The sequence below is a fragment of the Chaetodon auriga genome, chromosome 11, assembly GCF_051107435.1.
Source record: "Chaetodon auriga isolate fChaAug3 chromosome 11, fChaAug3.hap1, whole genome shotgun sequence".
NCBI lineage: Eukaryota > Metazoa > Chordata > Actinopteri > Chaetodontiformes > Chaetodontidae > Chaetodon > Chaetodon auriga.
The window spans coordinates 18229145-18235000 of record NC_135084.1 but is presented as its reverse complement, the minus strand read 5'-3'; positions in this window follow the sequence as shown (position 1 = coordinate 18235000).

Here is a 5856-nt window from a genome sequence, read left to right as displayed (position 1 = left end):
TGACACAGAGATGTGAGATCCCCTCACACCATGTCACCTGACTGGAAAAAGACGACTTGTGGTCTGCAGAGAGCGTCTCGACACCTTTGTGCAAAGAAGAACTCATTATTGTTATGAACTAATTAGCGTTATCCATCGCCTGTGTCGAAGTCCACCCGCAGCCTTATCTCGACGCGTTTCTTGAAGCAAATCATATTTCATGTCAAAATGAGGGTCTGACGTTTTCCAAACAGTTCCCCTCGAGGCACATGTGACAGTGTTGCAACAGGGCAGCAGCCAGTGAAAAGAAACGTGGTTAATCATTGCACATCAGCGAGAATCAGCTTCTTTCTTTGATACATGAATGCAAAAACCACCCAAAGGAAAAAAAAAAAAAAACCTCATGTTGATGAAATCTTTCATGTGATTTGGCTCTTTCAAAAATGGATGATACAACAGCGAAGCATGTTCCTCACAGGTGACACCTCATGACCCGACACTGACCTCCCGAGGCAAGATGTCAAAAGAAAACCATAAATATAATCATTACCCTGGTGTCACTTAGACCACTGATTACAACATAATGACACAGGGCAGAGGTGTGTGTGTGTGTGTGTGTGCGCGCAGGGTTAAGAGCTTGATTGAAAGAGTGTGGGCTGAGAATGTCATAACCTTGCACACATACTGTAGGATGGGTGGAGGCTGCAGACATTGTGGAGACAGAGGTTATAAACTTGGCAAAGCCATTTCTCACGGAGCGCCATTGTTAGTCCACTTTTACTGTATTTTTCAGATGAGTAATGTTTTACAATATGGCTCTGAAAAAACGGACATCTGAGTGTCGTTTGCATGGCTGAATGAACAAGGTGGTGCGCTTGCGGGTGATGAGCGTAGCAGTGTAAGATATCAAACCTAAAATGAGTGTTTGAGTGATTGTTTGACGAAACTGCAGCGTAAAGTTTTCTCCCGTCTTCATATCGGGATAATAGATGACCTTTGTCGAAGCTACAAGCTAAAACACGTCGGCCTCACAATAAAGTAAAGCTGTCTTTTAATCCGACAAGTGTTGCTGGAGTTGTGACCTTTTACAGTGAATCCGTTGCCTTCTCCAGGCACCCGTGCCAGAAATCACACACTTCATAATGCAACACGAAATGTATTTATCCCCTGAAGCACGTGGATCAATCAGGTGAGGCAGCAAAATATTTTTCTCACATCAAACGATGAAAAAAAAAATCTGCTCGTCGGTTGAGATACTTTTTGTTCTTGGTGCAGCTTCTTTAGTTTAGGGATTTTTAGGGAGTGTCTGGACCTCGAAACTAGACAAAATAAACAGATTACAGATTCATTACAGTCATTTCTTAAATCACTTTTTTTTTTTTTTTTTGCAGTCGTGCAGAGTTTTGTACTCAAGTACAGTTTCAGGTACTTCTTGAATATTTCCATTTAATGATCCACTCTACTAAGTTCTGGAGGCAAATATACTGTTTACTGCTCTTCATTTATCTGACAGCTTTAGCTACCTGTCACATTCAAATTTCTGTTGCCAAATATAATCAACTAATAAATTATCATGTCATATTGTGGATTAAGCCTGACAGCAGTATATAAAGTCTTAGCTCCACCTTTTAGCAGCTGCACCATTAAAGAACACATTACTGATATATATGATACTGAAGAGGATCATTGTGCAATGACTAGTTTTGGTACTTTGAGTGTATTTTGATGCTTATACTTTTGAATGGAGGACTTTTTTACACTGTGTTCTGATAAATGAAGCATTGAGAGTCCTTCTACTGCTTATTTGCACTGTGAACAGTGAGAAAAGCTCAGATTTTTTGCTTGTTTTACTGACCCGACGATATCCCAAATGAGCCGACAAGCATTTTGCAGTTCATCTCTCTGTCAGTTGTTTTCTTTGTCTGTCTCTGTTGAGTTCAGCGGCTGCTTTATTGGCAGGATGCAAAGGCAGGAGGTGGCGAAATCAATTCACTCTCTACAGACTATAACAATCAAATGAGAACTGATTAACTATTTGCAGTTTCGGGCAGCACCGCGGCCCATTCGACACCCAATCTGTCTGTCTCCGCAGCGTTCAGGCCTCCTCATGCTTTCGCCCACCCCTGGGACCTTCGGTGGTTGTGTGAGCCCTGAAGACAAGCTGCAGCTCAGCGCCCGACTCGACTGATCTTTTCGGTTGTGTAACGTCTCCACAGGTCTCTCTGTTCTGCAGAAAAAAAAATCACTATAGGATTCTTCTTTGAGGCATGGGAGAGATGAGAGCTGCTGCCAGGCCTCCTTCATTCTCCATCACTTGCTCACCCTTTCTTTCTCTCCCTCCCTCTGTCACACACATTACACACACATGGTCCACCACACGCAGTCAGAGGCAGAAATAATATTTTCACTGAAAGCTTCTTCAGCTCTGCAGATGGGATAACATGCAGCTACTTTTGCTCAACCGCCTCTTCCTGGAGCTTGCGGTTGAAGTTTTAGGAGGTCAGTCAGTCAGTCAGTCTGTTATGGAGCATATCGTCAATAAGGTGCAAAAATAATTCAATTACACAGTCTCACTTTGGTGCTCAGACCAATTATAATGCATTTACCCTCAGTGGATGATCAATAAGATGAAGGTCAGACTGGAGCGAGACTGTCTGAGAGAATTGTGATTTGCTGCCCTCTACTGCTTTTATCTCACATTGCAGCTATTATCTTAACTTAATTGCTCGCATGTAACACAGCAGGCTGTGCAGAGGAGCTCATATCTGTCACTGCGGTGTCCTAATCACATCCCCAGCTCGTCACATTGTCTTCACTCCAGCAGTTGTTAGCCTAGATTTACTTATTTTTTTATTTATGCCGCTGGTTTTATGTTTCACCCTTTTTAGGATTGGTTGTTCAAATTCAAGTTCAAAACATTCGTGGCTACAAACCAGGACCAGGCCTTTGCAGTCGGCCCCCTCAGCTCATGGAGAAACCTGCTGGAGGACTTCAGTCATTTTATTCACTATTCTTATTTCATTTGCCAAATTGCACTTTATTTTAATCTTGTTTGTATTTTAGTTTTTCTTACTTACACGTCTCAGATGAGAAATGAACTTTAATTTTAATGAACATCCGCACCATCTAGTCACCTGTGGCCATCATAAACACAGTTTCTCATTCTTTTGAACAAACTGCAAATGCTTTGGCACATTCATGCAAACGATGATGTACGATTATCTGCTGCTTCTTACATTATTGATTGCTTATGTCACGTTGATCAAAATGTATTATACTGCTTCTGTTTGTCTACATTAAAAATGGCTGAACCAGCTGTCATAATCTGTTGTATCTGTATTTTTTCCCTACATTTTGACTAACTTGTTTGTAAGCAATGACACAAGGTCTTGTCATTCTGATGGCACTGACGTGTTCATTGATATAAATGTTTACCTTTGATATAAAGCGGGGATAAAGAGATAAAGTGGGGATTTTGATCAAGTTACAGGTTTTTGCAGGTGTTTGTATGAATCATTCTGGGAACTGCACCTCCTGTTTTGTAAATATTATGCATGATGAAAACATGCTGTTTAAATAAAGTTATTATTGACATCATTATTAACAGTACTCCACTGTGCTTGCTGGTTTCTTCTGCAGACTCTACAGAGGGCCTGAGGCTGCTGTGCAGACCGAATCCAAGGCAGGACCAGTTTGTCATAATTCCTGCCTCTTCACGTTGTTGGTTGAAATGTTGCTGTGGTGGATTTATGGCTTTCGTGTAGAGCTCTGTAACCTCCTTTGAACATTTTCTGCATGAGTTCCTGTCAGGTGTTGTGATCGTCTCTGCAGAGCGAAGCAGGAAATGCCTGAGTCTGCTCAAAGATCTTTGTCAGCTTGACTGCTAATAGTGAATTCTGAATTATTCTAAAAAAATACAGGTTTATTCTACTATAAACAAACTTTTCTAAAAGCATATGATGAGTTTTGACTTTCCAGAGTCAATAGACTTTTGGGGAAACAGAAATATTTCATTTCTTACATAATTGATAACCACGACTGGACTGGATTATCCCATATTTAGTTTTACCTCATTTCCATTGTTCCTTCTTTAATATTCTATTTCCACGTTTTGACATTTAAATGATACAAGCAGAAATAAAACCGTTGTGAGTGACACGCTGTTCTTCAGTGGAGAGTCAGTCCCACATAATCAAAATACATCTCAGGTGTAATAAACCAGGAACATTTATTAGATACTGTGTGCAAAATGGTGGTGAATCTGCAGAGCTCAAAGCAGAGAGGGGTGAGAGTCCAGACACAACCCAGTGAGCGTAAGCTGGTGAAAAGATTTACACATCAGGTTTTGCTCAGCTGTAGCTCTGACAGCTTTTTAAAGCAAAAGAAAAATACTCAGAGGGAGGTCGAGTGTACTCACGCACTTCACAACAGCATCAGTCCTGGACAGGAAGAGCAGATAAGATAAGACAAGCTAATTAAGTGTCTTTACTCTTTTCTTATGAGGATGATCTTATCTTATCTTAGGTGAACTTACAGGTTTGTCTCTTTGAATGCTGAAGGCAAATTCTCAGCGCTGTCAGAGGCTCGGAAAATATCACGCTCTTTGCCAGACCATCGTAAAACTGCATTCCAGGTTAAACAACACACACATTCTCGACAGTGCAGAGAGCCTCCAGCAGATAATAATAGATGACAATGGAAACAGATTGCTGTATGAAAAATGTAACCTGTTAATTGTTTAGTCTGGGCAACTTTTAAGTGCCAGCTGAATACAGACCACTCATTTCACACAGTCCCCAACTCTGAGCAGGAGAGCGCGGTTCGTTCAGGGTTACCACTCTGAGAGGCTTCATAATAAATAGTTAAATGTTTCATAAAAGCAGTATTTTAGCTCCAAATGTAGCTCTGTTGAACTGAAAGCTAATGGGGAAAGATCATATCTTGCAAAGAAACTTCTTCTAACCATAAAAGCTTCGTGGGGAAAATGAACACGATGCAGAGCTGACTGTAGATCTGTGCCTTCCTCCTGCTTCCCAAACACTCGCTGCAGAGTCATGAGCTTCCATGGGGCACCCACTTGTGGCGAGTTTTAATGAAGACACATTTACACGACAACCTTGTACAACTCATCACCACACACATTTTAGAAAGTTATTTGGTCCAGCATACACCAGTTATTTTACACATATTATTCCACATTACATGCACATACACACGTCCTTCTTGGCCGTCTGTGAGACTGGATAACACTTTAGCCCAAAGCGCTCAGTTAGTCAACATCCTGCAGCCACCGTTACGAGCCAGAATCATATGAAGTGAAATAGTTCTACCACTTGTTAAGTTAAAGTTGCATTTGGTGCCTGGTGACGTTTATATTTCTGACATTTTATCCAGAAAATGTGAACTTCTGGTATTTTCAGTGGTACAACTCCTGCAGTTTATGACTCTGGTGTTCATTATTTGGTTGCTGAGTCCCCAACAACGACAACAACAACAAATCTAAATCTACTATTATTTGTACAGTCGTTTGATAGCACCGGATAACGTTATAGAAGTCCATTTAGTGTGTTAATATTATTTCAATATGTGAATATGATGTACAGCAGTTAGTTATGAAGCCCTGAGGTCAAACATTTTAATTCTCTATCACATCCACAGCTGATCACTTAAATATACGTACTCACTCTTCTGACAGCCGTCTCACTCTCCGGATATAAACACAGACATCTGTGAAGCACTGCTCAGAGATGGCACACCGGCACACACAGCACACCACATACATGGACATCATCTGACACATCGCTCCGCTTCATGACCACAAAACGACCGACAGTGAGGGTGATTTATTTCATGGCATTTTTTTTTTTTTTTTTTTTT